The following is a 12051-nucleotide window of genomic DNA, read 5'->3' on the forward strand; positions in this document are numbered from 1 at the left end:
TCAGGGTTTACCCAGACTCCCTCAAAGAAAGTGTTCAGCTCATGAGATGGAGGAAAAGTTACGTTCATTTTCTTTTCTTTATAAAAGTAAGCCTTCTCCTGAGATAATGGAGGGGCTTCCGTAACTTCTAAGACCTCCTTTATAGCAACAATCATGTACTGAATGTTTTTCGATAATTTTGGATCTATTCCTCTGGAATCACTAGTGTTGACACAGGAATCAGAGTCTGTGTCGGTATCAGTTTGTACTACTTTTGCAAATGACCTTTTATGTGACCCAGAGGCGTCCCCTGTGGATGAAAAAGCAGAACTATTAAAAATCACGTCTTCCAGGAATTTTCTCCAGGTTTCTGCATGAGACTCAGACTTATCCAATCTCTTACTGATATGATTCACACTATCACGTAATTCTTTCACCCATTCAGGCTCGTGGTGTGCCGGCAGCGCCACCACATTACAACTCTGTGTCCTTAAAATGGCTCCCTCAGGAGAAGAGCTCCCTGCCTCAGACACGTCACCACTCGTGCACAAACACACCACAGACTCTCCGGGGCTTATAGGGGACAGACCCACAGTAAAATCTGTCAGAAGGACACAGAAAGGATTTGCCAGTTCACAACTCAGCGCCAATATAAAATCCCTGTGTAATATAAAATGTCCACAGAGTCCTGTAGCACTTTTATAATGTCAAATTATACAATACAGCACCAAATACACTGTACCCCCCCTTATTTACACCCTGATACTTGGTTCAGAAGTGGAGGAGGACCACCGTTTCTTCCCCTGCAGCCTGTGTGGAGAAAATGGCACTGAGCAGTGTGCTGGCTGAGGAGAAAGCCCCGCCCCCTGTAATGGCGCGTTTCCCCTCAGAATTTCTCACTAAAATATTTATACTGGCGGGGGTGTAGGATTGGGCCACGGCATAATAGGCTACTTTTGCCAGTGTAAGAGTAGGTTTTCATGCTGCCCAGGGCGCCACGCGCCCTGCACCCTGCTGTGCGCTGTGTATGGATAGCATATCCGCGCAGCATTCCTGCTCGCTGCGCGGTACCTTGAGCCGTCACGATGACCAGAGGTCCCTCTTGCAGATCTCCGGTAATAATACTCACGCATCTTCTGACTTCTGGCTCTGGTAGGGAGGTGACGGCGTGCTGTGGGAGTGAGCTCATAGCCGCAGCTAGTGTTCAGTACCTTTCAGGAGCTAATGGTGTCCTGTCAGCAAGAAGCAGAGCCATGAAACTATTTAGGAAGTTGGTTCCTACTTCTTCCCCCTAAGTCCCATGAAGCAGGGATACTGTTGCCAGCAGTGTCCCTGAAAATAAAAAACCTAACATAAAGTCTTTTCAGTGAAACTCAGTAGAGCTCCACTGGAGTGCAACCAGTCTGCCTGGGCACATTTTATAAACTGAGGTCTGGAGGAAGGGCATAGAGAGAGGAGCCAGTTCACACACTAGAAAAGTCCTAAAGTGCCCATGGCTCCTGCGGAACCATCTATACCACATGGTACTGAAGTGGACTCCAGCATCCTCTAGGACGTATGAGAAATATCAGTGTCTTTTCTTCAACAAGTAGTTCTTACTAACTTTGGGGCTCATTCACATTTGGATGTAAGTCATGTTTATGACACACCTCTCAGATGTAGCAGTCCACATCCGTGCTTATAGGTGTTACTTTCACAATCTCCCTGAAATGCTTTTTCAAAAGTAGGCAAGTATGACATACACCCATAACACACCCTTGCTCAGGGGCGTAGCTAAGATATATGGGGCCCCATAGCAACTTTTTCTCACCCCCCTTCCCGCTAACAGCCCTGCTGCATCAGCTCCCCGCAAACCCGCCCCACCACCACCGCCGGACACTGTGCGGGCGGGCACTCACCTCTTGTGCCCCGCAGCTTCTCCTCCTGCTGCAGGCACATCTGCTGTCAATGTCCCGGCCGCTGACTCCGTGTCTCTCCATCCTCACTGAAGCTGGGAGGAGCCAGACTAAGCAATGCCATGGCTCCTCCCAGCGTCAGTGAGAATGGGGAGTAGAGCCATCCGTTACCCGTAAATCACTGACAGTAGATGTGCCTGCAACAGCAAGTAGGCATATTATCCAGGTGCAGGGGGAATGGAGGGCCGGGCCCTGGACATGGCTAGGGCCACATAGCAACCGCACTCCCTGCACCTACGATACCTACGCCTATGCCCTTGCTATAAAATTACCTTGCTGAACATTTTTACAGTTTTGCTGAGCAAATGCTATTTTCCCAGTTAAGAAACCACAGTAAGCATAATAAAGCAGCTTTTGGCAGTCTAACAACAAGGCTTTGAGCACAGCATGCAGAGACAGAGCTCTGTAGTCATTCAACCAAAAAGTACAAAACAAACACTGTAGGAACTTGTTAAACTTTCTGTTCATTAACATAAATGACCTGATTTCACATTGCATTTTTTCTCTAGAGACAAACATGTCAGGAAGATTTTCCAAAGCTTGGAGTGAGATAAAGTGGAGAGAGAGAAAGTACCAACAAGAGCCGGCCCTAAGCAATATGATGCCCTAGGCAAAATTTTGGCTGGTGCCCCCTAGCACCACCACTAGTTCCGCCTCTGACCCTACACCCCTTTCCCAGCACCATCACTTCCCACCCATAGCAGTCCTTTTTTTTTTTTTCCCTACATCCTGTAGTTTAAATAAGAACAGTGTGCACATTCGGCGCACAGACCAAAAAAGTATGTGTTTTTGCTGGCTAGGGGCATGGCCACACAATAGTAACCCCAATTCAAATTATGCCTCACAGTAGTGCAACTTTATTCACAATTTATAATGCGATGGTGTCCCTTATTCACATTACATCACACAGTAGTACCACTTTACCTTATATACGTTACTCCTCACAGTAGTGCCCCTCATTCACTTAACATCATACTGAATTGCTCCTTATTCACATTACACCACACCATATTGCTCCTTATTCACATTACACCACACCATTTTGCTCTTTATTCACATTAGACAACACAGTAGTGCCCTTTCTATACGTTACGCCACAGTAGAGCACCTTATACACATAATGACACACATTTGTAATGCATTTATACACATAATACCACACAGTAATGCCCCTTACACAGATGACACACATTATTAATGTCCTTATAAACATAATGCACCTTACACATTATGCCAACCCTTATTAATGCCCTTATACACATAATTTCCCTTACACATATGCTGCACATTGTCAATGCCCTTATACACATAATGACCAACATAATGTCCCTTACACATATGCCGTACATTATTAGTGCCCTTATACACATAATGACACACATAGTGCCCCTTACACATATGTTACACATTATTGATGCCCTTATACACATAATGACACATATAGTTCCTGGCGTAAGTCAACTGGCAGCTCTGCTAACGTTGGGTGCCTATTTTTTATGAAAATGCATCTTATTTGCATTGCTATGTGGCTAGGATGCACAAGCAGCTTCTGCTGATTAAAATGATATGCGGCATGCCTATATACTGTGTGCGACTGTGGCTATATCTGCATACAAAATGCTACACACAGAATATAGGCATGCTGCATATAATTTTTATCAGCAGAAGCTGATTGTGCCCCTAAGCATACCAGATGCCCTAGGCAATTGCCTAGTTTGCCTATGCCTAGGGCCGGCTCTGGTACCAACCAATCAGCTTGTACCAGTAATTTTTTAAACACAACCTGTAAAATGACAGCTAGAAGCTGATTAGTACTGTATCTCTGTCCACTTTAAATCTCTCCTACAGAGCGGCATACCAGTGGCTTAAAATATATTGTGTCATCAACTTGGCAAATCAGGAACAGATAGGAACGCCTTTACAACAGCACAGGAAAGTCACAAGGAAGTTTACTACTGAATTCATACAAGAGAGCCACTCATACTAGAGGTAAGAAATATTTAATGCCTTCAACTAATACAGTGTGTCTTGAACTTTTTGAACATGAGCTACAGTAAGTTGGTCTAGCTGCATTGTGTGTTTCAAAAATATTTTTAAAATACAATTTCTGACAATTATAGACCTGTAAAGCAATGCATAATCTGAACTTGAAACACTGAATTGGTGTGAACTAGATACGTTTATTGTCTACCATAGGTGTGCACACGGGGGGTGCCTGGTGCGCACAGGCACGCCCTAATGTTCCGTCACTGACTCCCCGCACACACCTGATGCAGTGATCACAGAGCTTTCTAATTACTGTCCCCGCACGCTGCAGCTGCACCCGGTCAGGACTGCGTTACTGACCAGATACCCGGCTTAATCAATCTGCCATTGGCTTTCAAAGTCCCAAGCTCCAAAGCGCGATGTAACGTGGTGACATCACGCCGCGCGCACGCCCACCAGCCATCCTCTCTGCTGTGACACGCCAACGCCAGCTGCAGATGAGGAATTGCATGCAGCCAGCGTTCTTTAGGAAGAAAAGTTCAATACTGGCAGGCAGTCGGCGGCAGCTTCACGTCACTCAGTTGTTTGGCAACAGCAGTACTGGTCGGCAACTGTGACTGAGTGACTTGTAAGTATGCTGCTGCTTGTACTGCTGCAGGGGCCAGGGGGCATAAAATATAAAATACAGGTTGAGTATCCCATATCCAAATATTCCGAAATACGGAATATTCCGAAATACGGACTTTTTTGAGTGAGAGTGAGATAGTGAAACCTTTGTTTCCTGATGACTCAATGTACACAAACTTTGTTTAATGCACAAAGTTATTAAAAATATTGTATTAAATGACCTTCAGGCTGTGTGCATAAGGTGTATATGAAACATAAATGAATTGTGTGAATGTAAACACACTTTGTTTAATGCACAAAGTTATAAAAAATATTGGCTAAAATGACCGTCAGGCTGTGTGTATAAGGTGTATATGAATCATAAATGCATTCTGTGCTTAGATTTAGGTCCCATCACCATGATATCTCATTATGGTATGCAATTATTCCAAAATACGGAAAAATCCGATATCCAAAATACCTCTGGTCCCAAACATTTTGGATAAGAGATACTCAACCTGTATTAATAACTGAATACATTTTTTTCAGGGATATCATATTAGTAAGAAAACATTTTAACATTTGTTAAATATATATATATATATATATATATATATAATAAACAGGGTGCGTTCTATTATGCAGATCATTTTATTCATAAAAGACACAGCTTTAAAGGATAGAAACCTCGGCACACAGATATTGTATATAACTTGTACCAAATTTTTCAGCGCTGTGGGCTTTAAATCACATGATTCTGCCTATTGTATCACGGCAGACAGGAACACTCTTCTAGTACCTCCGTGTCGGGACCACACACCGCACCACTGGCCGCAAACCACAGCACGATGGGACACCAACTACTCTAGTACCAGGAAATCCTAACTGGGATAAATTTATGGTGCGGTGTGTGGTCCCAACATGTAGGTACTAGGTAGTGTTCCTGTCTGCCGTGGTACAATAGACAAAATCATGTGGTTTTAAGCCCACAGCGCTGAGAAATTTGGTACAAGTTATGTACAATATCTATTAGTGATGAGCGGGTTCGGTTTCTCGGAAACCGAACCCCCCCGAACTTCACCCTTTTTACACGGGTCCGAGGCAGGTTCGAACCTTCCCGCCTTGCTCGGCTAACCCGAGCGCGCCCGAACGTCATCATCCCGCTGTCGGATTCTCGCGAGATTCGGATTCTATATAAGCAGCCGCGCGTCGCCGCCATTTTCACTCGTGCATTGGAGATGATAGGGAGAGGACGTGGCTGGCGTCCTCTCCGTTTATTGTTGAAGTTGATTGGTTTATTGCTTAATTGTGGGGAGGACTGGGGAGCAGCTGTTAGGAGGAGTACAGTGCAGAGTTTTGCTGATAAGTGACCACCAGTTTTTATCCGTTCTCTGCCTGAAAAAAACGCTACATACCATATCTGTGCTCAGTGTGCTGCATAATATATCTGTGCTGAGTGCTCACTGCTTAATTGTGGGGACTGGGGAGCAGCTATAGCAGGAGTACAGTGCAGAGTTTTGCTGACAGTGACCACCAGTATACATTGTCTGCCTGAAAAACACTCCATATCTGTGCTCAGTGTGCTGCTTTATTGTGGGGACTGGGGACCACCATTATAATTAATATTATAAAGGAGGAGTACAGTGCAGAGTGCACTGCTGTACCTACCTCTGTGTCATCATCCATTAAGCATACTATCCATCTACATTCTATACCTGTGGTGCATTTTAGTTTTGCAGTTTGCTGACAGTGTCCACCAGTATACTATATATAGCAGTACGGTAGGCCACTGCTGTACCTACCTCTGTGTCGTCATCCATTAAGTATACTATCCATCTACATTCTATACCTGTGGTGCATTTTAGTTTTGCAGTTTGCTGACAGTGTCCACCAGTATACTATATATAGCAGTACGGTAGGCCACTGCTGTACCTACCTCTGTGTCGTCATCCATTAAGTATACTATCCATCTACATTCTATACCTGTGGTGCATTTTAGTTTTGCAGTTTGCTGACAGTGTCCACCAGTATACTATATATAGCAGTACGGTAGGCCACTGCTGTACCTACCTCTGTGTCGTCATCCATTAAGTATACTATCCATCTACATTCTATACCTGTGGTGCATTTTAGTTTTGCAGTTTTCTGACAGTGTCCACCAGTATACTATATATAGCAGTACGGTAGGCCACTGCTGTACCTACCTCTGTGTCGTCATCCATTAAGTATACTATCCAATATCCATCTACATTCTATACCTGTGGTGCATTTTAGTTTTGCAGTTTGCTGACAGTGTCCACCAGTATACTATATATAGCAGTACGGTAGGCCACTGCTGTACCTACCTCTGTGTCGTCATTCATTAAGTATACTATCCATCTACATTCTATACCTGTGGTGCATTTTAGTTTTGCAGTTTGCTGACAGTGTCCACCAGTATACTATATATAGCAGTACGGTAGGCCACTGCTGTACCTACCTCTGTGTCGTTATCCATTAAGTATACTTTCTCTGACGTCCTAAGTGGATGCTGGGACTCCCTAAGGACCATGGGGAATAGCGGCTCTGCAGGAGACTGGGCACAACTATAAAGAAAGCTTTAAGTCTAACTGGTGTGCACTGGCTCCTCCCACTATGACCCTCCTCCAGACTTCAGTTAGAATCTTGTGCCCGGCTGAGCGCTAGATGCACACTAGGGGCTCTCCTGAGCTCCTAGAAAGAAAGTATATTTAGGTTTTTTATTTTACAGTGAGATCTGCTGGCAACAGACTCACTGCAGCGAGGGACTAAGGGGAGAAGAAGCGAACCTACCTAACAGGTGGTAGTTTGGGCTTCTTAGGCTACTGGACACCATTAGCTCCAGAGGGATCGACCGCAGGACCCGACCTTGGTGTTCGTTCCCGGAGCCGCGCCGCCGTCCCCCTTACAGAGCCAGAAGCACGAAGAGGTCCGGAAAATCGGCGGCAGAAGACCTCGGTCTTCACCAAGGTAGCGCACAGCACTGCAGCTGTGCGCCATTGCTCCTCATGTACACCTCACACTCCGGTCACTGATGGGTGCAGGGCGCTGGGGGGGGGCGCCCTGAGGGCAATATATGACACCTTGGCTGGCAAATCTACATCATATATAGTCCTAGAGGCTATATAGATGTAAAATTACCCTTGCCAGTATTCCAGAAAAAGCGGGAGAAAGTCCGCCGGAAAAGGTGCGGGGCCATCTCCCTCAGCACACTGGCGCCATTTTTCCCTCACAGCTCCGCTGGAAGGAAGCTCCCTGGCTCTCCCCTGCAGTCTGAACACTACAGAAGGGTAAAAAAGAGAGGGGGGGCACTAAATTTAGGCGCAGGATAGATAGATATATATATGATATATAAAAAAGCAGCTATAAGGGAAAACACTCATTTAAAGTGGGATCCCTGTGTTATATAGCGCTCTGGTGTGTGCTGGCATACTCTCTCTCTGTCTCCCCAAAGGGATTTGTGGGGTCCTGTTCTCTGTCAGAGCATTCCCTGTGTGTTTGCGGTGTGTCGGTATGGCTGTGTCGACATGTTTGATGAGGAGGCTTATGTGGAGGCGGAGCAGATGCCTGTAAACGTGATGTCACCCCCTGCGGGGTGTCGACACCTGAGTGGATGGTGCTGTGGAAGGAATTACGCGACAGTGTCGACTCCTTGCATAAAAGGTTTGACGACATACCTAATGTGGGACAGCCGGCTTCTCAGCCTGTGCCTGCCCAGGCGTCTCAAAAGTCATCAGGGGCTCTAAAACGCCCGCTACCTCAGATGACAGACACAGATGTCGACACGGATACTGACTCCAGTGTCGACGACGATGAGACTAATGTAACTTCCAGTAGGGCCACACGTTACATGATTGAGGCAATGAAAAATGTGTTGCACATTTCTGATGTTACCCCCGGTACCACAAAAAAGGGTATTATGTTTGGAGAGAAAAAACTACCAGTCGCTTTTCCTCCATCATAAGAGTTAAATGAAGTGTGTGAAGAAGCGTGGGCTTCCCCTGATAAAAAGCTGGTAATTTCTAAGAGGTTACTAATGGCGTACCCTTTCCCGCCAGAGGATAGGGCACGCTGGGAAACATCCCCTAGGGTGGATAAAGCGCTCACACGCTTGTCAAAGAAGGTGGCACTACCGTCTCCGGATACGGCCGCCCTGAAGGAATCTGCTGATAGAAAGCAGGAGGCTATCCTGAAATCTATATATACACACACAGGTGTTATACTGAGACCGGCTATTGCTTCAGCCTGGATGTGCAGTGCTGCTGCTGCGTGGTCAGATTCCCTGTCAGAAAATATAGATACCCTAGACAGGGACACTATATTGCTAAACGTAGAGCATATAAAAGACGCACTTTTATACATGAGGGATGCACAGAGGGATATTTGCCGGCTGGCATCCAAAATTAGTGCAATGTCCATTTTTGCCAGGAGAGGGTTATGGACTCGGCAGTGGACAGGAGATGCAGATTCCAAACGACACATGGAAGTTCTGCCTTATAAGGGTGAGGAGTTGTTCGGGGATGGTCTCTCGGACCTCGTATCCACAGCAACAGCTGGGAAGTCTACATTTTTACCCCATATTCCCTCACAACCAAAGAAAGCACCGTATTATCAGGTACAGTCCTTTCGGCCCAATAGGGGCAAGCGGGTTAAAGGCGCGTCCTTTCTGCCCAGAGGCAGAGGTAGGGGAAAGAAGCTGCAGCATACAGCCAGTTCCCAGGAGCAAAAGTCCTCCCCCGCTTCCTCTAAGTCCGCAGCATGACGCTGGGGCTCCACAGGCGGAGCAAGGTGCGGTGGGGGCCCGTCTCAAATATTTCAGCAATCAGTGGGCTCGCTCACGGGTGGATCCCTGGATCCTTCAAGTAGTATTTCAGGGGTACAAGCTGGAATTTGAGACGTCTCCCCCCCCCGCCGTTTCCTCAAATCTGCCTTGCCAACCACTTCCTCAGGCAGGGAGGCAGTGTTACAGGCAATTCACAAGCTGTATTCACAACAAGTGATAGTAAAGGTGCCCCTACTTCAACAAGGAAGGGGTTACTATTCCACAATGTTTGTGGTAACGAAACCGGACGGTTCGGTGAGACCCATTTTAAATTTGAAATCCTTGAACACATATATAAAAAAATTCAAGTTCAAGATGGAATCGCTCAGGGCGGTTATTGCAAGTCTGGACGAGGGAGATTACATGGTATCACTGGACATCAAGGATGCTCACCTGCATGTCCCCATTTACCATCCTCACCAGGAGTACCTCAGATTTGTGGTACAGGATTGTCATTACCAATTCCAGATGTTGCCGTTCGGTCTATCCACGGCTCCGAGAGTCTTTACCATGGTAATGGCCGAAATGATGATACTCCTTCGAAAGAAGGGAGTTTTGATTATCCCGTACTTGGACGATCTCCTAATAAAGGCGAGGTCCAGAGAGCAGTTGTTGGTCGGGGTAGCACTATCTCGGGAAGTGCTACAACAGCACGGCTGGATTCTAAACATTCCAAATTCACTAATGGTCCCTACGACACGTCTACTGTTCCTGGGGATGGTTCTGGACACAGAACAGAGAAAAGTGTTTCTCCCGGAGGAGAAGGCCAAGGAGCTGTCATCTCTAGTCAGAGGCCTCCTAAAACCAAAACAGGTGTCGGTGCATCACTGCACGCGGATCCTGGGAAAAATGGTAGCTTCCTACGAAGCAATTCCATTCGGCAGGTTTCATGCAAGAACCTTTCAGTGGGACCTGTTGGACAAGTGGTCCGGATCGCATCTTCAGATGCATCGTCTGATATCCCTGTCTCCAAGGACAAGGGTGTCTCTGCTGTGGTGGCTGCAGAGTTCTCATCTTCAAGAGGGCCGCAGATTCGGCATACAGGACTGGGTCCTGGTGACCACGGATGCCAGCCTTCGAGGCTGGTGGGCAGTCACACAGGGAAGAAACTTCCAGGGACTATGGTCAAGTCAGGAGACTTCCCTGCACATAAATATTCTGGAACTAAGGGCCATTTACAATGCCCTAAGTCAGGCAAAACCCCTGCATCAAAACCAGCCGGTACTGATCCAGTCAGACAACATCACGGCGGTCGCCCATGTAAACCGACAGGGCGGCACGAGAAGGAGGACGGCGATGGCAGAAGCCACAAGGATTCTCCGATGGGCGGAAAATCACGTGTTAGCACTGTCAGCAGTGTTCATTCCGGGAGTGGACAACTGGGAAGCAGACTTCCTCAGCAGGCATAACCTCCACCCGGGAGAGTGGGGACTTCATCCAGAAGTCTTCCAAATGATTGTAAACCGTTGGGAAAGGCCACAGGTGGACATGATGGCGTCCCGCCTAAACAAAAAGCTAGAAAAGTATTGCGCCAGGTCAAGAGACCCGCAGGCGATAGCTGTGGACGCTCTAGTGACACCGTGGGTGTACCGGTCGGTTTATGTGTTCCCTCCTCTTCCTCTCATACCAAAGGTACTGAGGATAATACGGAGAAGAGGAGTAAGAACTATACTCATTGTTCCGGATTGGCCAAGAAGAGCTTGGTACCCGGAACTTCAAGAAATGATCTCAGAGGACCCATGGCCTCTACCGCTCAGACAAGACCTGCTGCTGCAGGGGCCCTGTCTGTTCCAAGACTTACCGCAACTGCGTTTGACGGCATGGCGGTTGAACACCGGATCCTGAAGGAAAAGGGCATTCCGGAGGAAGTCATTCCTACGCTGATTAAGGCTAGGAAAGAAGTAACCGCAAACCATTATCACCGCATATGGCGAAAATATGTTGCGTGGTGTGAGGCCAGGAAGGCCCCAACGGAGGAATTTCAGCTGGGCCGTTTCCTGCACTTCCTACAGTCAGGGGTGACTATGGGCCTTAAATTGGGTTCCATTAAGGTCCAGATTTCGGCTCTATCGATTTTCTTCCAGAGAGAACTGGCTTCGCTACCTGAAGTTCAGACTTTTGTTAAGGGAGTGCTGCATATTCAGCCCCCTTTTGTGCCTCCAGTGGCACCTTGGGATCTCAACGTGGTGTTGGATTTCCTAAAGTCACATTGGTTTGAGCCACTGAAAACCGTGGATTTGAAATATCTCACGTGGAAAGTGGTCATGATGTTGGCCTTGGCTTCGGCCAGGCGTGTATCAGAATTGGCAGCTTTGTCCTGTAAAAGCCCTTATCTGATTTTCCATATGGATAGGGCAGAATTGAGGACTCGTCCCCAGTTTCTCCCTAAAGTGGTATCAGCGTTTCATCTGAACCAACTTATTGTGGTACCTGCGGCTACAAAAGACTTGGAGGCTTCCAAGTTGTTGGACGTAGTCAGGGCCCTGAAAATATATGTTTCCAGGACGGCTGGAGTCAGGAAAACTGACTCGCTATTTATCCTGTATGCGCCCAACAAGTTGGGCGCACCTGCTTCAAAGCAGACTATTGCTCGCTGGATCTGTAGTACGATTCAGCTTGCACATTCTGCGGCTGGACTGCCGCATCCAAAATCAGTGAAAGCCCATTCCACGAGGAAGGTGGGCT

At 47.0% G+C, this 12051-nt stretch overlaps 1 protein-coding gene across 4 annotated transcripts in view; it reads left to right on the forward strand.

Moving 5' to 3' along the window:
- Nucleotides 1-3816: 3816 nt before the first annotated feature.
- LOC134966461 (indolethylamine N-methyltransferase-like) overlaps nucleotides 3817-12051 on the forward strand; it is a 94823-nt gene continuing 86588 nt past the window's right edge. The window contains exon 1 of one of the 4 annotated variants that reach the window (XM_063943219.1): nucleotides 3817-3923. The gene's annotated coding sequence lies outside the window, so the exon portion shown is untranslated. Of the gene's footprint in view, nucleotides 3924-4419; nucleotides 4549-12051 lie in introns of those variants that run through there. The other 3 variants (XM_063943217.1, XM_063943220.1, XM_063943218.1) reach the window with 3 other exon arrangements.

Source organism: Pseudophryne corroboree, chromosome 10 (genome assembly GCF_028390025.1).
Source record: "Pseudophryne corroboree isolate aPseCor3 chromosome 10, aPseCor3.hap2, whole genome shotgun sequence".
Lineage (NCBI taxonomy): Eukaryota > Metazoa > Chordata > Amphibia > Anura > Myobatrachidae > Pseudophryne > Pseudophryne corroboree.